The following is a 25,789-nucleotide window of genomic DNA, read 5'->3' on the forward strand; positions in this document are numbered from 1 at the left end:
ATTCAGAAAAAAATAATAAAGAAAAAGCTACAATTGGCCAAACATACTGCCTTTGCTTGAACTGGATGCATCTATTTTTTTCCACAGCCTTAGACATCTGCAGATAGCTTTTTCCCAAACACAAGAGGAAGCAGGTCACATACAGTTCCTGTTTTAAAGACAAGCAAAGGTTAAGTAAGGGTGATGAAGAAAAAGGAGATTGCAGAAAATAAAGGAAGTGAGGAAAACAGGAGTATGAGAGGGCTGATAGAGAAGTGTGGGAAAAGGAATTCTTTTAGTGCTGGGCATGAAAATAATGAACAGAATATAATTCTTTAATCTTAAATTAGAAAGAGAAGCAAAAAAGAAAAACTGAGATATAGGTTTCTTCAATCACAGAAGGAGAGTTTAAAATAAACAACAACAATAAATCTCACTACAATCAGTTTTAAAAGACTAGAAAAATCCAACTGTGATCAGGAAATTATACGTACTCTCAGAAAAATAGGAACAAACAAGTTCCCAAACTGGTTGAGAATCTTTGGGATAACAAGGAAAACAAACAGCACGTTCTAATAATCTGACTTTAGGGATGGATTTGGGACAAAGGAATTTGTAAAATTTCCATAAGCAAAATGAATTAAGTTTTCTTCAAACCTAATAGTATAGAAAGTCTATCAAATTAGAAATGAGATGCATATAAATTACTTATAAAACCCTATGAATGAGCAGTTACAGAGGGTTGCATATTAAATGAAAATTTTGACATTAGGAGATAATATGGTAGTTTGATTTTGAGAGAATTTCTTTTTTTAGGCTCAACAACATATAACACCAATAAATCTGCCTTGGGCAAAATAACTTTAGAGGTTATACTGCCTTGATAATTAAAACATTACAGTCATTTCAACCTGCCTAAAAATGGTAAAACTGATAAATCACTTTTCTGACCATTTTTTCTACTCAAAAGGCTGAAAGACCTGGATCTCTACCCTGTCACATCATTTCCATCCTGAGACTTATAGGTTGACATTGTTCCCAGAGAAACAAATTCTCTTAGTGCAATATACTTAATTGATAAGCAAAGGAATACAGTAATTTATTCTAATATTCTCATAACCTTTAAGGTATCTAATATAAAGATATTTTATATTTAGATTAGAGAGCATGTGATGCTAGCTCTCATGTCCAGTCAACAGAACTTTTAACACAACTGGAAAGAAGTGAAAATAACTTATTCCTGAATTATATCATAAGGATACAAATGAAAACTTTATTATTATTTTAGGAATCACACAGACAGAACACACAGACATGTGGTGAAGACCTGAAGTCAGGAAACCTGTGGCCAAGAATAAATTACCTACATGAATTTGGGGAAGTCATTTAATTGCTCTCAGAGCCACAGTTTTTGCTCCAATGGTTCCCACACTTCAATGTACTTAAGAATTATCTAGGGGAGAATTTTTACATTCTGGATTTGCAAGGTCTACACCCAAAGATCTTATTAATTAGGAGAGAAATGATATCAAAGAATCTGCATTTTTAACAAATACCTCTGAAGATTCTAATGCAGTAAAGACAGAGACTATATACATTGATAAACATAGTCCTAAATAATATGGGAATGAATAGCTACTTAACCTATATCATAGAGTTGTTATTTGGATCTAATGAAAAAAGCAAGTAAAATAAGCAGAGATGTTTATATAAATTTATACATTTTATAGAAAATTTATGTGTATTAGGTGATATGTTTGCTTTCCTGAAATTCCACTCTAACTACAGAGTTTATTAAGGTTGAGTTACTACAGACAGGTATTAGTGAGTTTAATAAGACTGGCAGTTAAATATATCAAAATCAATTGCTTATACACTGACAATAATCAACTAGAAAATAGAATGGTAAAACATCCCATTCATATAGCACTCTACATCTCCCTGAAAAAATATTTTAAATACTCAGTAATAAACTTAATAACAAATGTGTAGGAAGATATTGTTAAAAGAGGTTAATTCTACCCAAATTAGTCTATAAATTTAATAGAGTCGGTGGAATTTTGAGGTAGGGAGAACCTGACACAATGATCCTAAGGTTCACATGAAAAAATAAATATTTGAGGACACACAAATTTTGAAAGAGTGATAAGGAGGGTGTCTATATATACACAACTCTCTATATCACTATACATAAAATAGTGACAGCATTTCAAGTAGGTGAGGAAACAGTGGTTCACTTAACAAATGGCTTTGGGAAAACCAGTTACTCATTTTGAAAAAAAAATAAAGTTAGTTCCCTGTATAATATAATTAAACTAAAACAAATTCTATATGAATTAAGGATTTAAATATAAAGTATGGGGACTTCACTGGTGGCACAGTGGTTAAGAATCGCCTGCCAGTGCAGGGGACACGGGTTCAATCTCTGGTCCGGGAAGATCCCACATGCCGCAGAGCGGCTGAGCCCATGCACCATAACTACTGAGCCTGTGCCCTGGAGCCCACGAGCCACAACTACTGAGCCTGCATGCCACAACTATTGAAGCCTGCACGCCTAGAGCCCATGCTCCGCAACGAAGAGTGGCGCCTGCTCGCCATAGCTAGTGAAGGCCCACGCACAGCAACGAAGACCCAATGCAGCCAAAAATGAAGCTAAACTAATTAATTAATTTAAAATATATATATATATATATATAAAGTACAAAAGGTACTGGAAGAAAGCATAAGCAATAATGAGTATAATTTTGGGATAGAGAAGGCCTTTCTAAGCATGATACATAAAAAATCAAAAGCTTATGTATAGGGAAAAATACAAACAGATAAAAGATTAAAAAAACTGTAAAAGAGGACTAGCAATATATATGACAGGCAAAGGCCTCTTCCATATCTGTAATAAAAAGGTGAACACCCAAAAGAAAAATGCACAATGGAAATAAACAGGCAACTCACAAACAAAGAAATAGAAATGGTCAAAAAAGTCTCACTAGTCACGGGACATAAACATAAAAGGGCAATCACATAACAGACTGACAAAGCTTAAAAAGAATCTTAACAGTATCTGTTGTAAGTGTGGTTAGACTGACACTCCTACACTGCTAGTGGAAGCATGAAATGATATTTTTCTGGAGGACAATTTGGTAGTATATATCAAAAGTCTCTAAAAGTACTGAACACTTTTATATGCTGTTAGTGAAAGTATAAATGTGTACAACTTTTCTGGAGGGCAGTTTGGCACTATTTACCAAAATTTAGAATGTACATGCCCTTTGATCTAGCAATTCCACTTCTAGGAATTTTATCTAGAAGACAGGCTCATAAATATACATATACAAGGATATTCACTGAAGCACTGTTTATTATAGCACAGAACTGAAAACAACCTAAATGCTAATCAAAAAGGAACTAATTAAATAAACCACAGCATACCCACAAAATGAAACATCATATAACCATTTTATAAAATGAGGTAGGTCTATATTTCTTCATACAAGATGTACAAGATCTGTTCAATGAAAATTGTAAGGTGCAAAATAGTATATGTATAGTATAATCCCATGTGTGTAAAGAGAAATAAAAAGAGATAGGTATTACATAGGCTTGAAAATGCACTGAAAATTTCTAGAATATGCAAGAAAGTGCTAATACTTTCTCTGAGGAGGGGTTGGGATTCTGAGCATTGTAATTTTTGTACCTTGTGACTTTTTATTACTATGAACATATATATTACTTTTGCTACAAAAAAATAAGCTTAAAACAACTACCACTCCCTGACCCAGCAGTACTGCTTTCAGGAATATATTGTAAGGAAATAAATGGAGAGACAATCAAAGATATAAACACAAGAATATTCATCACAAAAAAGTGGATACAAGTTAAATGACTCAAAAAATGAGGATTGGTAAAATAAATGATGACCCATGTATTCAATGGAATACTATACAGCTATGAAATTTAAATTTTCTGACATACAAAGACAGTCTTTGTATGAATAAGTCTTTTTTGTTGTTTTCGAAGGAGACAGAAAAAAGTGTGTATGTTTGCATAGGAAAAAGTTTGGAAGACTATATAAAGTTATCTTGGAGAGTAGTAATTCTGACAGTTTTATGATGTTTTGCTGTACTTTATGAAGTTTTCTACAGTGAATATGTTGTTTACTGAAAGAGAGTGACTGGCAACCCATGTGGGATCAAACCCATAAATCCTAGGAATTAGAAAATTCAGCTTGCTGCCCATGTATATTCCTCAAAAAAGTTCAAATTCCACTTTGGTTAATCCAATCCTGTTAGAATCCTGGGATACATCTAGTTCTAGCAAGCTGTTTCACAAGGGTCATATGATACCTGATGTTTATGAGAAGATTTAAGTTTATTAGAAAAAGAGGCACCAAAACTGAATGAGCCTTCTGAAAACGTATGTTAAAATCTTGTTCTCTATAACATTTAAAATTTCAGGATACTTTTGAAAGAAAAGTACTTATCTCTTGTTAGCACCTTCCATTTTCGGCTGCCTAGAGCGCAAGATAAATGCTTTTCTGTAAGAGTCCAAGAAGCTCAAGTAGATATGCTCACAAAATTTATCATTAACTTGCACAAACTGTCTACTGAATGACCTAGCAGTAGTAAAACTTTTTCTCGTATGACCAGCAAATTCCAGCAAAGTGAAAAGGTTTTTTTTTTGTTTTGTTTTGTTAATATATGATTCCCCATTTTTAACTGAAAAGGGCATTTCTATGACTTTCCATATGATACGAGAGTTAATAAAGTTACATTTACTTTCATTAATTGAATTGCACTTTATATGCTACCAAGTTGATAATATAGGTCTTAAAAGGATAATTAGTTCCCTTTATTTCTGCCTGTGAAAGCTGACAGATGAGAACAAATATTAACACTAACCAACAGCATGTCTATTAATTTGGTGAGAGCAGGCAAGAAAGGGCGGGGGTGGGAGGGAGAGAGAACCATCCCATTACTTCCAAACTTCCCTCGTGCTGCTCCTTTATAAACTAACACTTCCCTACACGCCCAAACCCTGGCACCCACTGATCTCCGTCCCTTCCTATAGTTTTGCTTTTTCAGATTGTCATATAAATGGAATCATACATTACGTAGCCTTTTTAAGTCTGGCTTCTTTCACTTAGCTAAATGCATTTTAAGATTCACCTATGTTATTGCATGAATCAACAGGTAGTTCCTTTTTTTGTCATAAAGTAATATTCCACAGTGTGGATATACAACAATCTGTTTATCCATCAGTTGAAATAACTGGGTTGTTTCCAATTTGGAGTGATTAACGCTGAATAATGCTGCTATAAATATTCATGTAACAGGTTTTTGTACGAACATAAGTTTTATTTCTCTTGGATAGATACCTAGAAGTAAGATTGCTGAGTAATATGGTAAAAATATGTTTAATTTTGTAGGAAACTAACAAACTGTCTTCCAAAGTGGCTATACCATTTTTCATTCTCACCAGCAATGTATGAAAGTTCCAATTGCTCTGTCTTGCTAACATTTGGTATTGTCGGTTTTTTGTTTTGACATTCTAATAGGTGTATCAGAGTATCTCATTGTGATTTTTTTCTTTTTTACTTTACTTCTCAGAGCATTTTTAGATTCAGAGCAAAACTGAATGAAAAGTACAGAGATTTCCCAATTACTCCTTTCACCCCCACATACAACCTCCCCCAACTATCAACATCCTGAATCAGATTGGTACATTGGTTACAATCACCACTGTGGTTTTAATTTGCATTTCTCTAATGGTTTTAATTTGCACCTGACTAATTTGCATTTCCTTTATTTGCTATTTGTGTATCTTCTAGGTGAAGTGTCTATTCAGATCTTTTGCCCACTGGATTGTTTATTTTCTCATTGTTGATATTTAAGGGTTTTAAATTTTTATTCTGGATATAATTTTTTGCAAATATTTTATGCCAGTCTGTGACTTGACTTTTCATTTTGTTCCACAGAAGTTTTTGATTTTAATAAAGTCCATGTACCCATTTTTTCATTTATGGATTATGCTTTGGGGATAATACAGATTTTTAATCACATTTCTTTGTTTATGTCTTTCCTTATATAGAGTAACATTTCTCCTAACTAGCAGCCTCGGACATAAAGCTGAGAACGAATAAAAGCTGCCATCAATTCTGTTTAATGGGTACAGAGTTTTAGCTTGGGAAGATAAAAAAAGGTCCAGAGATGGATGGTGGTGATGGTTGGTTGCATAACAATGTGAATGTACTTAATGTCACCAAACTGTACACTTAAAAATGGTAAGTTTTGTTATATAATTTTACCATAATAAAAAGAAAAAACTGCCATCGAGCAACAATATGTCAGGAAAGTCTCTGTTCTAAAGCTCACAGACACTGTTTGGCAGCGGTGAAACCAAGGTAATGGAGCCAAAGCTTCACTTTGGACCCATGGATGATGAATGAGGGTCCATTTCCAAGATGAGAGGTAGTCAGCCAAAAGGGACATTGCCCAGCATTTTATAGAAAGGTTTTCTCATTTAGTCTTCATACTTATAAGGAAGAAACTATACTATGCTCTTTCACAATTAAGGGAACTGAGGCTTGGAGGGCAAAGTTGCCTGTTCAAGTTCATGTTTGAGTCAGTAAATCAAGGAGTGAAGATGAGAGAAAACCACCAGACAATCTGACCTGAGAGCTCTCACTCCAGACCATTCCCTTACACTGTTTCCAAATCCATGAAGACAAACTCTCTCTATTCAGCTTTTATTTTGAGATATATAAAAGTTTTAGGAAATTACAAATAATTTAACAAACATTCCTTGGGGATTGTTAAATGTAATTTCACTAGATTGATTTCTCAACGTACATTGAACAAAGATAAGCTATATGCTATCTTTTACTTTGCAGTGGAGTGGGTAACAGCTCTACACCTCAAGTCAAATGGCTTGGTGTCAAACCCTGGCTCTGGCTTTGTGCTGAAATAACTTATGCATATTAATTCATGTGAATAAAATTTCCAACTGGGGTGATAAAATCATATAGCACTAGAAGCTTATTCACTCAAAATGTGTTACTTATCCTATTTCAAAGCTCCAAAATATGCATAAGCCTCTTTGATATTGTGAAGACCCAGTAATGCTTAGAATAGTATTTTGAATCTCTATAAAACTTAGCTATTCTTGTTTATAAAAAAAAGTTACCAAAAAAAAAAAAAGAGTTACCTTGGACATATCACTTCTTCTATAAAATGGTAAGTATTTAAGAACAAGAGCCCTGGAATCAGGCTACCTTAGTTTTAATCCTAGCTCTGCTACTTGCCACATTTTAAGCCCTGGGCCTGTCACTTTGTCTCTTTAAGCTTCAGTTTTCCATGGCTGAAAATATGAATAATTATAACATTACTATGAGGTTAAAATGAGGCAATCTATGCAAATTGCTTAGTATAGTCCCATGCACAGTAAGCCCTCAGTGCATATGAACTGCTATTGTTTTTTATTAGCAATATTAAAATGTGTAAGTAGCATTAGGAATCAAATCATGGCAAGAGCATTTTGCAAATCTGCAGAGACACCAATACGCTAAGTAATCAGTTCTTAGAGAACTGTAACTTATCTCATCTGATGCTCATAAACATAGACCACTTCGTCAAAAGCTACCCTCTGCCAGTCCCTCTGGATCACAATCTTCTTGTTTTATATTTCATCATACCACTTATTGCTATTTGATATCTATTTTCTCTGTTTACTTATTTACTGTCTTCTCCTTCCAAAATGAAAGCTCCATGAGAGTAGGGAGGCATAATGGTTAAAAAGACAGACTCGGGAGCCAGACTGACTGGATATGATTCCAATCTCTGCGGCTTCCTAGCTGTGTGACCTCGGGCATATTACTGAAGCTCTCTGCCTCAGTTTCCTTATCTGTAAGACAGGGATAGTAACAGCATTTGTTTCATAGGGTCGTTATGAGAATTAAATGACTTTATATAAAGCACTTAGCAAAACCTAGCACACAATAAGCACTCAGTAAATGCTACTATTATTATCGACCTACTTCACTGCTGTCGCTCCAGCAGCTTGAACAGTCCTTGGCACAGAGCAGGCACCCAATAAACATTTACTGAATAAATGAATTAGAAGAGCTCAATGCTGAGCCAGCCTTATAGCTCAAAAGTGTTCCTAAAAGAAAGAGTTAAGGATGAGGGAGAGAGACTAGGGTAAGGTACCTTCTGTGGGGTCAAAGCCTCTGTTCAGAACATATATTCCACCCTAAGTAAAAAAGGCCGCTGGTCACCATGGGATATCATCTAAATTCTAGAACTACCTTTGGCAGCTAGGGAAGTCCCTGGGTACCACCTCTTTCCGCAGCTAACATTTATTGAGTGGTTACTATGAGTAGTACTTTGCATGTATTAACTAATTGAACCCTTACAACAACCTTGAGGTAAACACTACAATTACCCCCATCTTACAGATGGGAACACAGAGGCACAAATAGGTTAAGTAACTTTAGCAAGGTCATGTAGCTACTAAGTAGCTAAGCCTGAATTCAAACTCAAGAAGTCTAGTTCTAGAGCCCATGCTTTTAGCAGCTAGCTGTCTTTTTCACTGTAGAACACTGACATGTTAGTGTCTGGAATTCTTTTCTCTAGGGTCATTTGTTTTTCAAGAGAAGAATTCTCCAATCTCCTGCCTGGGAAGCATATACCAGGACACTATGTTTGGAGCAAGGTGAGGGGAAGGGGCTGACCATTCAGTCTGCAGCCTTCCACTCAATCACCCTGTTCTCAGCCCTGTGTTTCAGTGCCCTCCACTCTGCCCATCATCTGAGAGCTCAGAGCCTTTCAGGTTCACTTAGGCCAGAGACTCTCCTCCTGGTCTCCTACCACCCAGGGCAGGTGGGGGTGGGGGGCAGGCAGGTGGATCACCTTACTGCAGCAGAAAATGGAAGAGACCTGAGGGGTCCAACCCCATTCTGTCAGTTTTTAAAACATTTCCCTTATTTTTAGCCCTGGATCACCTCCTTACCTTTCAGGAAAAACCACCTACCTTCAAGTTCTAAGCCTCTCATGAGTACTGTGTGATAAAAGAACTCACTTCTCATTGATATCCTTCTGCAGGCAGGCCCCCCCCCCTTCCTCTGCTTCCTACCTTCCAATGATGTGTTCAAACCACACCTGTGCTGATGTCCCTCTCCTGTTCTATTTGTCCTTGCAGGTTTAAGCCTTTTAAAAGTTGTTTACTGGGCTTCCCTGGTGGCGCAGTGGTTGAGAGTCCGCCTGCCGATGCAGGGAACACGGGTTCGTGCCCCGGTCTGGGAAGATCCCGCATGCCGCGGAGCGGCTAGGCCCGTGAGCCATGGCCGCTGAACCTGCACGTCCAGAGCCTGTGCTCCGCAACGGGAGAGGCCACAGCAGTGAGAGGCCCGCGTACCGCAAAAAAAAAAAAAAAAAAAAGTTGTTTACTGACATATTAGTGGAGTTTGAGAAGGACAAGAGCTAAACATGTGTAGTCAGCTGACCATGTTTAACCCCATGTATTACTTTTATAATGATATTTAAAGGGTAGACTTCAGCTATCTGGAAAATTAACTTCTGCAAAATGCCTCATTTCTCAACAATGATCAATAAAAGGTACTACAGATCACAAAAGACCATGGGTTGCACTTGGAGGCTCAATATCATGGGATTCCCAGAGGCTCACCTAAAACTTCTCTACTCAATATAGAAGATCCTGTTAAACCCTCGAAAGTTGTTACGTTTTAATTCCAAAACCAAAAATCTATAAGTCTAGAGGCATTTGTTAAAATCACTTTACAGAGATGGAAAAAAAAAAAAAAGCTCTATTACTTTCTACAAATGTATATAGTGAGCCAAGGTTTTCCTTTGGTTCTCTGAGACTGAAAAGTTTTGAGACAAAAGAGTCTGGAGATAAAGGCAAAAAGGGATCTAGAGTTGAAACCGGAGAGACATTATGAGTAGAATATTCCAGAAATCCAAAGGAATAAGTTTCTAAGTGCAGCCTCCATTGTTGAGTGATACAATGAAAATATGTATGATGTCTTTGAAAGCCTGGATATTATAGACTCTTCTATAAGCAGAACAAGGGCTTTGGCATTGATAATGGGGTTTTTGTTTGTTTGGTTTTAACCAAAATATATATATTTTAATTTTTATACAAATTTTAAAGGTTACTTTCCAATTACAGTTATTACAAAATATTGGCTATATTCCTCATGTTGTACAATACATCCCTGAGCAGATCTTATACCCAATAGTTTGTACCTCCCACTCCCCCACCGTTATATTGCCCCTCCCACTCACTGGTAACCACTAGTTTGTTCTCTATGTCTGTGAGTCTGTTTCTGTTTTTTTAATATTTACTCGTTTGTTGTATTTTTTAGATTCCACATATAAGTGATATCATGCAGTAACTGTCTTTCTCTGATGTATTTCACTTAGTATAATGCCCTCCAAATCCATCCATGTTGTTGCAAATGGCAAAATTTCATTCTTTTTTATGGCTGAGTAACGTTCCATTGTATATATACCACAGCTGCTTTATCCATTGATGATGGTTTTTTACTGAGATTTTTTTTCTCTGGACTACCCTCCCTCTTAACTAACAGACTGCATTCAGATAACTGTGCAGCAGAGTTAGAGGTATAGCTAATGACTCCAAAGGACAAATGCCTCCCACAGAGATGAAGACTATAACTCTGTCTTCATTAACACTATTTAATCAGCCAAACCAAAAAGGTACCAAGTAGATTTATACCACCAACCCCATACACGCCAGCATTCAACTCATGTTGGAGAATACTGTAATACTCAGCATATGTGGTATAACTCGGTGACCCACTTTGCTGATTAAGCAAAGATATCTCCCCTATCAGGTAAGAATATAATCAATTGTGCCAGTACTTTTTTTTTAAAGCAGCTAATATGTTGATAGAAAAAGTATTTTGTCTTAATTTTTATAGTTGAAACATTCATGTGGTATAACTAAAACCTAAAAAAAATACATATCTATTTTTCAGAATATTTTGACTTTTCCTAACGTCCATATTTCTCATAAATTTTGTTTTTATCAGATCAAGGTCCAAAGAACAATTTTCATCATGAAGTAATCAAATACTCCATAAAGATAGCCCAGATCTATATCCCCATCCACACCCAACTTCTCAATTCCTTTAATGTCCTGTTTTACAGACTCTGGTTAACAAAGGTGAAAATATGGTAACACGCCTCTTGTTCAAAGTTGAATCACTATCAGAATAGATAAGGATGAAAAATTATGTACTGGAAATATATGGGAGTTCAGTTTATAAAAAGGAACTAGCAATTCAAAATTGTCAAGGACAACTGTTTAGCCAGGTTTTTTTGTTTTGTTTTGTTTTGTTTTTTGTGCGGTACGCGGGCCTCTCACTGTTGTGGCCTCTCCCACTGCCGAGCACAGGGTCCGGACGCGCAGGCCCAGCAGCCATGGCCCACAGGCCCAGTCGCTCTGCGGCATGTGGGATCCTCCTGGACCGGGGCATGAACCCGCGTCCCCCGCATCAGCAGGCGGACCCCCAACCACTGTACCACCAGGGAAGCCCTAGCCAGGTATTTTTATATAGATGAATGAGAACAAATTCAGAGAAGGCCTACATCACTTCACATCCTTAAGAGTTTTTAACTGACAATTTTCAAGTGCTTTGTTATCACAAGCAGAAGACCTAATACTGATGGCTATATCAAATCCACTGAATTGCTGAGAAAAAATGTTATTTTAAACTCAATGTACAGTTGTTGAACAGAAATCAAGACAAATAGCCATCAACAATAGTTACTATTTTTAGAATTTGAAGTGCAAATTCATTACGATTGTCAAGAAGATGTCTTTTTTCAGAATTCATTCCTTAGTTCTGTGATTCTGTGCTTTGTTAGGAAGCACTAGGATGAACTTTGTCATCTCACAAAACAAACATTCTAAAATAGGCTGAGAAATTCAAGAAATAATCCCAGTTACCACTTCATCAAAAAGAATAAAATACCTAGGAATAAAGCTACCTAAGGAGACAAAAGACCTATAACCCCAAAACTATAAGATGCTGATGAAAGAAGTCAAAGATGACACAAAGAGATGAAAAGGTATACCATGTTCTTGGATAGGAAGAATCAATATTATCAAAATGACTATACTACCCAAGGCAATCTACAGATTCAATGCAATCTCTATCAAATTACCAATGGCATTTTTCACAGAAATAGAACAAAAAAAATCTTAAATTTATAATGGAGACACAAAAACCCCAAATAGCCAAAGCAATCGTGAGAAAGAAAAACAGAGCTGAAGGAATAAGGCTCCTTGACTTCAGACTACACTACAAATCTTCAGTCATCAAAACAGTATGGTACTGGCACAAAAACAGAAATATAGGTCAATGGAACAGGATAGAAAGCCCAGATGTAAACCCACTCACCTATGGTCACCTAATCTATGACAAAGGAGGCAATGACTACACAATGGAGAAAAGACAGTCTCTTCAATAAATGGTGCTGGGAAAACTGGACAGCTACATGTAAAAAACATGAAATTAGAACATTCTTTAACACCATACACAAAAATAAACTCAAAATGGATTAAAGACCTAAATATAAGACCAGATACCATAAAGCTCTTAGAGGAAAACATAGGCAGAATACTCTTTGACATATATCACAGCAATATCTTTTTCGATCCATCTCCTAGAGTAAGTGAAATAAAAACAAAAGTAAACAAATGGGACTTAATCAAACTCAAAACCTTTTACACAGCAAAGGAAACCATAAACAAAATGAAAAGACAACCCACAGGGACTTCCCTGGTGGTCCAGTGGTTAAGAATCCACCTTCCAATGCAGGGGATGTGGGTTTGATCCCTGGTCGGGGAACTAAGATCCCACATGCTGCGGGGCAACTAAGCCCACATGCCACAACTACTGAGCCCGCATTCTCTAGAGCCCGTGCACCACAACTACAGAGCCTACACACGACAACTAGAGAGCCCACATGCCACAACTACTGAGCCCGTGTGCTCTGGAGCCTGCACACCACAACTAGAGAGAAGCCCGTGCACCTAATTAAGAGCCCACACGCCATAATGAAAGATCCTGCATGCCGAAATGAAGATCTCGTATGCCACAACTAAGACCCGACGCAGCCAAATAAATAAATAAATATTTTTAAAAAGAGAAAAAGACAACCCACAGAAAGGGCCAAAATATTTGCAAATGATGCTGCTGAAAAGGGATTAATCTCCAAAACTTACAAACAGCTCAGGAAGCTCAATATCAAAAAAACAAACAATCCAATAAAAAAATGAGCAGAAGACCTAAATAGACTTTTCTCCAAAAAAGACATACGGATGGCTAAGAGGCACATGAAAAGATGTTCAACATCGCTAATTATTATTAGAGAAATGCAAATCAAAACTAAAATGAGGTATCACTTCACACCAGTCAGAACGGCCATCATCAAAAAGTCTACAAACAATAAATGCTGGAGAGGGTGTGGAGAAAAGGGAACCCTCCTACATTGTTGGTGGGAATGTAAATTGGTACAGCCACTATGGAGAACAGTATGGAGGTTCCTTAAAAAACTAAAAATAGAGCTACCATATGATCCTGCAATCCCACTCCTGGGCATATATCTGAAGAAAACCATGGTTCAAAAGGATACATGCACGCCAATGTTCTTTGCAGTGCTGTTTACAATAGCCTAGACATGGAAACAACCTAAATGTCCATCGACAGAGCAATGGATAAAGAAGATGTGGTACACATAATAAGAATGAAATAATGCCATTTGCAGCAACATGGATGGACCTAGAGATTGTCATACTGAGTGAAGTCAGACAGAGAAAGAGAAATATTGTATATCGCTTATATGCAGAATCTAAAAAGAAATGATACAAATGAACTTATTTACAAAACAGAAACAGACTTAGAGAATGAACTTATGGCTACCAGGGGGGAAGGGTTGAAGGATGGGATAGATTGGGAGTTTGGGACTGCTATATTAAAAATAGATAACCAACAAGGACCTACTGTACAGCACAGGGAACTCTGCTTAATACTATGTAATAACCTAAATAGGAAAAGAATTTGAAAAAGAATAGATACATGTATATGTAAAACTGAATCACTTTGTTGTACACCTGAAACTAACACAACATTTTTTTTTTTTTTTTTTTTTTGCGGTACGCGGGCCTCTCACTGTTGCGGCCTCTCCTGTTGCAGAGCAAGGCTCCAGACGCGCAGGCTCAGTGGCCATGGCTCACAGGCCCAGCTGCTCTGCAGCATGTGGGATCTTCCCGGACCCGGGCACAAACCCTCGTCGCCTGCATCGGCAGGCGGACTCTCAACCACTGCACCACCAGGGAAACCCTAACACAACATTTTTAATCAACTCTACTCCAATATAAAATAAAAATTTTTTAAATAATAATAATTAATTGAGCGATTTATGTTCAAAAAATAAAATAAAATAGGCTGAAATCTTTAGAAAGTTGGTTCTCGTAGACTAAAAAAATATTCTTTACTACAAGGAGCTATTTTTTCCCCATTTAAAACATGCAGTTTTCACAAAGTGGATGCTTCCCTTTAGTTAGTTAATAATTTAAAGGAGGTTCACCTTCTTAATTCTTAAAAAGCCATGGGGAGTCAAGCTATAACTAAATCCTAAATTTTGGTTTAGTGTATGCTGTTGGGTCTTTGAAATAAATTATTATAGCACTCCTTCTCTTGCCTTACCTGCCCTTTTTTTCTACTTCTGATCAAGGGTTCATGTGGACAAACACACACATGCATATACATAAGACACAGACTGAACTTACTAACATCTTCCAGCTAAAAACTAATTCTGACAACACCTCCTTTTGAAAAAGGTATGGCTATGAATGTGGGACATTAAAGTTGAACACAGCACAGAGAAAAGTGAACAGATCAAATTAGGAAAAGTATAAGTATCTATGTTCAAAGATGATACTGCCATACTTTGGTGCGAAACAAATACCTGGCTAGATACTCGCGAATCAGTCTCTTCAACATACACATCCAATACTGAGTTTGATGGAAATGGCTGGATTAATCTGAAAAGCTTCATATCATAATTATAAGCCAAGTTCCTAAAAAGTGGGTAGAACTTGGGCAATATAAAAAGACATATATGGAGAACTAAAGCACCAGTTGAATAGAGAGGAAAAAGTCTTACATGGGAGCAGGAAAGCAGGTTTGCCAAGTCAGAATCGAGGGTACAGGTAGGATTATAGCAGGAAATAAGAATAACATAACTTTACATTCATATAGCTCATTTCTGTTTACAAAGAAATCTTTCAAAAATTATTTCATTGGAGGGACTCCCCTGGTGGTCCAGTGGTTAAGAATCAGCCTTCCAATGCAGGGGATGCAGGTTCAATCCCTGGTCGGGGAACTAAGATGCCACATGCCGTGGGGCAGCTAAGCCCACGCACCGCAACTACTGAGCCCGCGTGCCACAACTAGAGAGCCCATGTGCCACAACAACAGAGCCCACGTGTTCTGGAACCCATGCACCACAACTAGACAGAAGCCTGTGCACCACAACAAAGAGCCCGCATGCTGCAACTAAGACCTGATGCAGCCAAAAAAATTTATATATATATATGAATAGATTTTTTGAAGACAACAGGTATATTCATTAGGCAATTCTTTAACTGGACATACATCTTTGGCATCAGACAGACTTGGACTTGAATCCAAATTCTGTTATTTATTAGCTCTGTGACCTCCAGCAAATTGTTTGATCTCTCTGACGCTCAGTTTCCTCATCAGAACAATACAGATAACTCTTACTCATGGGACTGTTAAAAGGAGTATATCAGATAACATATGTAAAGTTCTTGTCACATAAGTCCATCTCCTCTTAACCTTACAAACATTGCTAAGTGCCCAGTATCTTTTTAGGTTCTGCGCTAGGCCCAGCTGGGGATACAAAGGTGAATGAATATGACATGGGCTCTGCTTTCAAGGGGCTCAGAGATGAAGGAAGGGAGTTCAGTGAAGACTTCACAGAAGAGATGCTTTAATTGTGTCTTTTTCCTTCCTTTAAAATAAAAGGAAGGGACTTCCCTGGTGGTCTAGTGGGTAAGACTCCACATTCACAATGCAGGGAGCCTCGGTTCGATCCCTGGTCAGGGAACTAGATCTCGCATGCATGCCACAACTAAGAGTTCACATGCCACAACTAAGAGTCTGCATGCCTCAACTAAGAAGTATGCATGCCACAACTAAGAGTCCATGTGTCACAACTAAGACCAGGCACAGCCAAAATAAATAAATATTTTTTAAAAAAATAAGAAATAAATATCAACTGGATAAAAAGAGAAAATATAGACAAGCAAATATAAAAATAAACAATAAATCAGTCCACCAACAAGAAACAACAAATGTTAAAATTCTGAGGTAGGGATGTATACATGTGTGTACGTGTAAGTTTATGAGGTTATGTGTATGTATGTATAAGCACACGTTTTAAATAAAAATGATATGCTATTCTATTTTATAACATGCTCCTTTTCATTCAACACTGATGAAAGAAATGTCCACATATCGAGGTATGGGGAAGTCATTCTGACTTATATATGATTTAACTCGAATCTTATGCTAACTAAAACAGCCTGTTTGTGGCCTATCAAACATACATTGTACATCTGCTTTGATTATTAAAGAAAAGAGCACACTGACCGGAAGTAAAGGATGTCCATGTTAAAAATAAAGATTAAATGCCTCCCTTCCTGGACAGCAATGCTGGTACTCATTCAATGATAAGCCTCCTTTTCAGGTGCCAATGCCATACTGATTAGTTGTGTACATGCTGATCTGTTCTGGTGTTTTGGTTTTTTTTTTTTTTTTTGAAACCTTGAAGGACTGTATCCCTGATTTGTTTGATGTTCTTTATTCTGACAAGATATAAAACCATGCTGAAAATGATGCTTCTCTGGAGCAGTTCCTCAGAGTTATCTGAGAGGCTGTCTCTGGGCTATAGCCCTCAGTTTGGATCAAATAAAACTCTATTCCTATTATAGAATGTTTATTGATTATTGATCAACAACACTATAATGAACATTTTTCTATGTCAGTAAATATTAATATATAATAATACCTAATACTTTTTACTATTTTAATCTTCACAACCCAACGGGATATGTACTATTATTACCTCCATTTTACAGATAATGAAACTGAGACACAGAGAGGGAAAGAAACGTTCCCAGGGTCACACAGCTATTAAGGGACACAATCAAAATTCGAAGCCAAGCATAGTCTAGAGTCTGTGCTTTTAATCACCAATATATATGCCGCAATTTTAAAAAGCTGAATACACTGTGGAAAACATTATCGAGGTGGCTCAAAAAACTAAAAATAGAACTACCATATGACCCAGCACTTCCATTACTGGGTATATATCTACTAAGAACAAAAACACATTCGAAAAGTTATATGCACCCCAAAGTTCACAGCACCATTATTTTACAATTGCCAAGATATGAAAGCAACCTAAGTGTCCATAAACAGAGGAATGGATAAAGATGTGGTGTACACAGACACACACACACACACACACACACACACACACACATACAAAATGGAACATTACTCAGCCATACAAAAGAATGAAATTTTGTCATTTGCAACAACATGGATGGACTTGGAGGGTATTATGCTTGGTGAAATAGTCAGACAAAGAAAGACAAATACTGTATTATATCACTTATATGTGGAATCTAAAAAATACAACAAACTAGTGAATATAACAAAACAGAAGGAGACTCACAGATATAGAGAACAAACTAGTGGTTACCAGTGGGGAGAGGGCAGGGGGGAGGGACAACACAGAGGTAGGGGATTAAGAGCTACAAACTACTATGTATGAAATAAATAAGCTACAAGGATATATTGTACAACTCAAGGAATATAGCCAATACTTTATAATAACCATAAATGGAGTATAACCTTTAAAAATTGTGAATCACTATATAGTACACACTGCTCTTAGGGCTCTATATGTATTAATTCATTGAAATCCCACCGTTATTGCTGCCATTTTGGAAATCCGAAGGAACTGAGGCACAAAAGGAAAGAGACAAGCTCAGGGTCATATAAGCAGTAAACAGAGGAGCTGGGGTTCTAACCCAGGCAGTGTGGGCCTGAGGGCCCACTCTTAACCCTCTATTATACTGCCTCCCCAAAACAGTAGATCACAATAAAATGGTGACGTTATGCCTTGAAAATATCAAGAGAATAATATCCAATAATCCAGAAAATGTAACCAGCAATGTCCCAATTTATGCTTGCTTATTAACTTTCATTATATGTTCTCTTAGTACAGTTTAAGTTCTAAGCATGTTGTAAATATCAAAGTCTGGCCAAGTGCAAAGATGTGTTTATTGTAAAGATGAAAAAAACGCATAGTCCATTTCTTTTCCTGGGACTCTGAGAATACAAATAAGACTAACACCATTTTAAGTATTAGGTCATTTAGCTTATCCTTAAAAAACGTAATTAGCTAAAAACAAAACTATGGCCTTTACTTTTGAACTTCGTTTGTAAGTACCAAGGAAATTTTGAGGTAATGATACTTTAATTTTTAATCATCAAATCTATTTGCTCATTCATACTTTCAAATAAGATAAATGAGTGTTTCCCTCTTTAGGACAAACAAGGAACTTAATTCCAATAGACCTAATTTTGCTCAAATGTCTGTTTTTTTTTGGTTTTTTGGGTTGTTTTTTTTTTGCGGTACGCGGGCCTCTCACTGTTGTGGCCTCTCCCATTGCGGAGCACAGGCTCCAGACGCGCAGCCTCAGCGGCCATGGCTCACGGGCCCAGCCGCTCTGCGGCATGTGGGATCTTCCCGTACCAGGGCACGAACCCGTGTCCCCTGCATCAGCAGGCAGACTCTCAATCACTGTGCCACCAGGGAAGCCCTATGTATTTTTTTAAAAAATACAGTTCCTTTATGTTAGATAAGAGCATAGGTTCTAAAGCCAGACTGACTGGCTTTAAATCTCCGTTTAGCCACTTGCTAGGTCTAGGAATAAAATTTGGCCCTATGAAAGAATATGTCAACACTTACCAAACTGCAAACAATAGACAAAGTACCAGATTTATTTTTTTTCATACCAGACAAAGGAACAGTTCCGGTCTCCTTTACTTATGTGCACCCCCCTCCAAAAAATGTAAGATTCAAAATCCCATGACTTACCATTTGCCCTAAAGTTAAGAAACAGGAATTAATGGGTTAGTTTTATAATAAACACAGCAGACAAACTCTTAAGCAATCTTTTTTTTTACTGAGGTATAGTTGATTTACAATATTATATAGGTTTCAGGTGTTACAATTTTTAAAGGTCATATTCCTTTATAGTTATTATGAAATATTGGCTATATTCCTTGAGTTGTACAAAATATCCTTGTAGCTTATTTATTTCATACATAGTAGTTTGTAGCTCTTAATCTCATACCCCTATCTTGCCCCTCCCCTCTTCTCTCTTCTCACTGGTAACCACTAGTTTGTTCTCTATGTCTGTGAGTCTTTTTCTGTTTTGTTATATTCATTAGTTTGTTGAATTTTTTAGATTCCACATATAAGTGATATCATACAGTATTTGTCTTTCTCTGTCTGACTTATTTCACTTAGCGTAATACCCTCCAAGTCCATCCATGTTGTTGTGAATGGCAAAATTTTCATTCTTTTTTATGGCTGAGTAATATTCCATTGTACGTGTGTGTGTGTGTGTGTGTGTGTGTGAGTGTGTGTGTGTGTGTATGAGTGTGTGTGTATATATCTATATCTAGATAAAGCAGCTGTCTGTATGTATCTATAGAAATATAGATACATACAGACAGCTGCTTTAAACAGTCATCTGTTGATGGACACTTAGGTTGCTTCAATATCTCAGCAATTGTAAATAACGCTGTTATGAACATTGCAGTACATGTATCTTTTGGTTTTTTTCAGGTATATACCCAGGAGTAGAACTTCTGGGTCATATGGTAGTTCTATTTTTAGATTTTTGAGAAACCTCCATACTGTTCTCCACAGTGGCTGCACAAATTTACATTCCCACCAACAGTGTATGAGGGTTCCCTTTTCTCCACATCCTCATTAGGCAATCTGAATCATACCCTGACACTCAAGGTCACATATTAATTTATTCCTTTATCCATCATTATATGATGAATTTAAGGCTTTAAAACTCTCTGAAGGCTAGGAAGGTTTTTATGACTAAAATTAATCCTGTTATCACCTAGTTAGAAACAGATAAGTAAGACAAAATACTTCGCTTTTGATGCACAATACTTAATGACATATGACACCAATCTGATTGTTAATACATAAAAAAGTACTTACATTTGTGATTAGTACTTAATACCAAGATACTGTGGCTATAAATTTGAACTAAAAAGTGATATTTAGAACTAACAGTGAAATGGTATAGTAAAATAAGAGAAAGCATTTATTGGCCAAAATGAAATTAGCTAATTTTATTAATTATAATAAAATTATAATTATATATTAAATATATATTTATATATTATATTTATTATATATTATATTTATATATAGTTATAATTATATTAAGCATAATTATAATTAATATAAAATTCAATTAATTGAAATTAATAATAATTTAATATTAATGTTTTGATATTATTAATATATTTACCAATAATCAATACAATATTACTTTCTATTTTAATTTAATACTATTAGATTAATGATTAATTTAATAATTCAATTAGAATTCTTAGCGCAAAAAACTTTATCATCACGAAAAAATTAGACACCTTTTTCCACTACCATTTTCAGTGCAAGGATCAACAAAGGAAACTACGCATGGAAACAAAAAAAAAAGAAATTACGCGCGGAACTCTGTAACAACTAAGCTCTCTAAGCTTTTGTTAGCTCAAGGATCAACTCTTTTTTTTTTTAATTTATTTTTTGGTTGTGCTGGGTCTTCGTTGCTGCGTGCAGGCTTTCTCTAGTTGTGGCAAGCGGGGGCTACTCTTCGTTGCAGTGCAGGGGCTTCTCACTGCAGTGGATTCTCTTGTTGTGGAACACGGGCTCTAAGTGCGCGCACTTCAGTAGTTGCAGCCCGTGGGCTCAGTAGTTGCAGCACGTGGGCTCTAGGGCACACGGGCTTCAGTAGTTGTGGCGTGGGGGCTCCGTAGTTGTGGTTCACGGGCTCTAGAGCACAGGCTCAGTAGTTGTGGCACACCAGCTCAGTTGCTCTGCGGCATGTGGGATATTCCCCGACCAGGGATCGAACCCATGTCCCCTGCATTGGCAGGCGGATTCTTAACCACTGTGCCACCAGGGAAGTCCAAGGATCAACTCTTAAGTATCCTCATGACCCCAGAGATCAGCTACAAATTTATCCTAAGTAGTCCTGAGAATTTTGTTTAGCAGGCTCTCTGCTGTGGAATTCTTCCTCTCTGTTCTTCAACCTCTGTTGACACTGTTTCAGGTCTTAACAGAAGCTCTTTTAATGCCCTCCTCTCCTGAGTGGTGGGCAGCATGCTTCAGGTGAACGTTCAAGAGATCAGAAACCATTTCTCCAAAATTATAAGAAATATACAGTGTTCTGCAAACTCAGGTGGGAGTAGGGGAAGGAAGTAATTCCAGTATTATTTGCTCCCTATCTGCTTTGGTTGTGACATCAAATGCACAAGCAGATCAGGAGCAATTACTAGAGCACAAAACAAAACACTTGAACTTTTTTACAAACAAAATCAACTAAGGTAAATGGTCAGCCTAAAACAATTTCCCTAAGATGTGGAATAATCCATTTATTCCAATTAGTAAATTGTTAAACGTTCTCCTGATTATAGGTCTGGAAAAGTGGACTTCTACACTAGAGAATTATAAAGTAAAAACAGGTAAAAAAAATTTAATCCTTCAGCCATACCTGTATAATTATAAATATAAATGGAAAACACAGGCCAAAGCACAGCTAATTGGCTCATTTTATCCTCATTTCCTTCAAGGACAGAAATATCTGTGAAAACTGATGCAATCTACCAATATCCCACACAAATATGAGCCCACAAAGATGAGGAAATCAATTTTCTTTTTTCTTTTTTAATTTATTTTTGGCTGCGTTCGGTCTTCGTTGCTGCACACCTGCTTTCTCTAGTTGCAGCGAGCAGGGGCTACTCTTCATTGTGGTGCACCGGCTTCTCATTGCAGTGGCTTCTCTTGTTGCAGAACACAGGCTTTAGGTGCACGGGCTTCAGTAGTTGTGGCACACAGGCTCAGTAGTTGTGGCTCACGGGCTGTAGAGCACAGGCTCTGTAGTTGTGGCTCACAGGCTTAGTTGCTCCTTGGCATGTGGGATCTTCCTGGACCAGGGCTCGAACCTGTGTCCCCTGCATTGGCAGGCAGATTCTTAACCACTGCACCATCAGGGAAGTCCCAGGAAATCCATTTTCTAATAGTGCTGGAGAAACTAGAAACATATTTATGAAACCAGAAACATCCTACCCTTTCACTTTAATGGAACACATTCTAAAAGTATTGTGACACTATTTCTGCCATACTATCTCAGCAAGTAAGTAAGCAAGTTATATCACGTGAAATCAACCTGAACACTGTGATTTATAAATGAAACACATGGTTGCTGGGACAATAGACTGAACTGAAATAGGCCAACTGTTGCCTGCCTCTCCCACCCCCCACCCTCACTGTGATTTATGTCCTAAGAAAGAGTTCTGTTTAAAAACAAAACTGTAAAACCTTTAAAAGCTGAACTTCCCTTTAACAAAGATAAGTAGAAGGAATTTTAAGACAAAACTCCCAAATATTATTCTCATTTATGCCAGTGCCTGTATCATGTCAGACAAACCTCTCCTCACAATTTACTTTCCCAACTGGCCAAAGAAAATTATTTTCACTCAATGGGATGTCAAAAGTCTTGATTAAAGTTTGCCAAGCATTTTTAAACATGTAGATAAAAAGCAGTTATAATGAGGAATTTATAAAAAGGAATGTGTTGCCTTAGATCCCTCCCAGAAGTAAAGGTTGTGGTATGTTAGGGTTATTTTTGCTTGCTCTCTCACTCTCACTTTCAAACAAATTTTACCACTTCTGCATGCATTTTTCAAAGAAAAACAACCTTCTGCATTAGAGACGAGGGGTGTTAACCTATCCTTTGGAGGAATTAGTGTTTAATCTAACGCTACCTAAAGGTCAAGAATCAAGATCTAAGACTATGACTGTAAAAAAATAGTTTCTATCAGGTTAAGAAGGCCAGTAGAGAAGTCATTTTGTAGGAGACAAGGAAATACAGAAATTCCTTGGGGAAAAACTGGAACGCCTTCTGACTTCACACAGTGTTGTTATTCATTCCCAGCAATTTTTAAAAAAAGATTCCAAATTATATTTAAGACACGACACTCAGTCAGAATTAAAATATAGCAAGCTTTACTTTTTCTCTTTTACATTTGAGTTTACATCAGAATTAAATCTCACACATTAACACTGCTTTTGTCACTTCATGGGTTTTCTTCCTATATATAAGCTTTTTTATTGGCTGGAGGGTAGTCGGATATGGTTGTAAGCTTACCAGTTTTGAATTCTATATTTTTTTCTTTTAAACAGTGACATTTTGGAAGATGTGGCTGTGTTAAAGATGTTGATGTACAATGTATTGCTGGAGGCATCTTTCCTGCCCCCCAAGCCTTTGCTCACATTATTTCATGTACCTGGGCTGTCGTCCCCTACCTCCATTCCTGAAAAGCTAAATCCTATCCATTTTTCAAGGCCCAGCTCAAAAGCTCCCTTCCCTACACTCTCATAACACTTTCTGTTTCTAATATACATTACTGAGATTAAAAGGGTGTATCTGTCTTTCCTACTACATTGTGAGACCCTTCAGTACAAATAGGAAAAAAACCCTCTCATGTCATGACTGTAGAAACAAGAAAGTTTGAAAGATTAAAAAATAAAATTTCAGTTCAAAATATCCTTTAAAAAGGATGAGATAAGCAATGTAGTTATTCAGTAAGTGGGGCTGCTAGAATCCATTGTCTTCATAACTGAACTCAACTTGAATGCAAACTCTCTTGAGGCTAGGGACTTCATCTTATTTCTTGTGTATACCCCCTTACCGCCCCCCACACCTCAATATCACCTAATTCATTGTTCTGCACATCTTAAGTCTCAATACAAAGTCATACCACTGTAGATGAAGAGGGTGTAATTAAAACAAAAACCAGATGCTGAATAATTATTAACCTGCGAAACGATGAAAGAGTTGCCAGTGCTTAGGATAAATAACTTCAACGTCTACAAGAAAAAGTGTCAAAGAAAAAGATGCCACAGGGTGCAACAAGGATGGAGAGTAACTTTACTGGGAAGGGTCAGAATAAACAAAATGAAATGGAAACAAGAGTGCTCTCTCAGTTTACTTCATGCTCCCAGAGCGAGACAAGAAGCAAAATATCTAATTTCTTTACATTATTTCATTAATAATGGTGATCAGTCCATGTGACCTCCAAAATCGGGCACAGACCTTCTTGTACCTTCAATTAATTAGGTAACATGGGCTATGGATGATCAGGACACTTCCTCAGGAGGGGACAAGAAAGCGACAGGGGTCAGGACCCAATCTTCCCTCCTCTATCCCCTGTTAGGGGAGGTAAAACAAGAGTGTAATGCATACCTGAGTTGTGAAGCAGTAAGAGTTTGGAAACTCCCCCAGATTAAAATCACCTTCTCGCCACACTCGGTAGTACAGACTGACAGTACAGAACACCCCTTCTGTAGAAGGGGACGACGGGAAGCCGACATAGGACTTACCTGTTTTTTCTGTCCTGTGGTTAAACCTCCGGATCTACGCAGCCGGTGGTGGCGACAAATCCAGGCGCGTAGGCTCCGATCTCACACACCAGGAGAAGTCACAGTAGCCGCGGCGGCGATGGCGGCGACGGTGGCGGCAACCGCGACGGCCGCGGCGTCGCCAACTCCTCCCTCCGCTTCTTCCCGGAGCCGCCCGGCCGCCGCTTTTACCCCACCTTCCCCCCCCCCCCACTTCCGGGTGATGCCCCGGCCGGAAGCAGCCGGCGAGGCGGTGGGGGACGTGTCACGTGGAAGGGGAAACGCCCAGACTCGAGTCAAGCTTCTCCCTCTCCCTGCAGCGCCTGGCCTGACACACAGCCGCCAGCGAAAATCTTCCTTTTTGGCTCTGTAGCGAGTCCTCTTCCCAGCTCACCAAAGACAAAACAACCCCCCACCACCACCAAAACCTGCAGTTTCCTAACCTGAAGCCAAGAAGGACCTTAGACTTACTTATAATCTTCTTCTGGATAGTTCAGCCTCTCATAGCATGACATTAACGTGCTCCTGTTAGACTGTGTAGCCTGACTCCAGATGAATTTACCCATATCCCTCAATTGAAAAATGATCTCTGCGCGCTCTCCGGTGAGGTCGTGGGAAACCGCGCTCATTCGCGCAAAATGGAATTCGCTTTGCTTCACTTCCGTGTTTCTCCAACAGAAAGGTGAACAGATGTGCATCAAAAGTTTAAAAAAAAATCGGTGGCTGAGGCTTGGAGGAGTGACATTAGATTCTGAGTGAGAATACCACTTAGGTAAACTTGGAAGGCCCAAAAGGCTAAAGCTTTTCTGCAAAACAGATGCGGGGGACACTGAGGGGTCTGTCCCAACTCAGCCTCCAGCCGACAAATCTTGTCAGTGGATTCTGCCCTGCTGTCCACCGTGCCAATGCAGTCAGTCAAGCTGGGCGGCGGAGCCTTGGGTTTTGCTTTC

At 37.8% G+C, this 25,789-nt stretch overlaps 1 protein-coding gene across 1 annotated transcript in view; it reads right to left on the reverse strand.

The window, feature by feature from the left end:
• Positions 1-25,011, reverse strand: part of ATP7A (ATPase copper transporting alpha) — a 139,480-nt gene extending 114,469 nt beyond the window's left edge. The window contains exon 1 of the mRNA XM_060002413.1: positions 24,822-25,011. The gene's annotated coding sequence lies outside the window, so the exon portion shown is untranslated. The remainder of the gene's footprint in view (positions 1-24,821) is intronic.
• Between the last annotated feature and the right edge of the window lie 778 nt (positions 25,012-25,789).

The sequence above is a fragment of the Delphinus delphis genome, chromosome X, assembly GCF_949987515.2.
Source record: "Delphinus delphis chromosome X, mDelDel1.2, whole genome shotgun sequence".
Classification (NCBI taxonomy): Eukaryota; Metazoa; Chordata; class Mammalia; order Artiodactyla; family Delphinidae; genus Delphinus; species Delphinus delphis.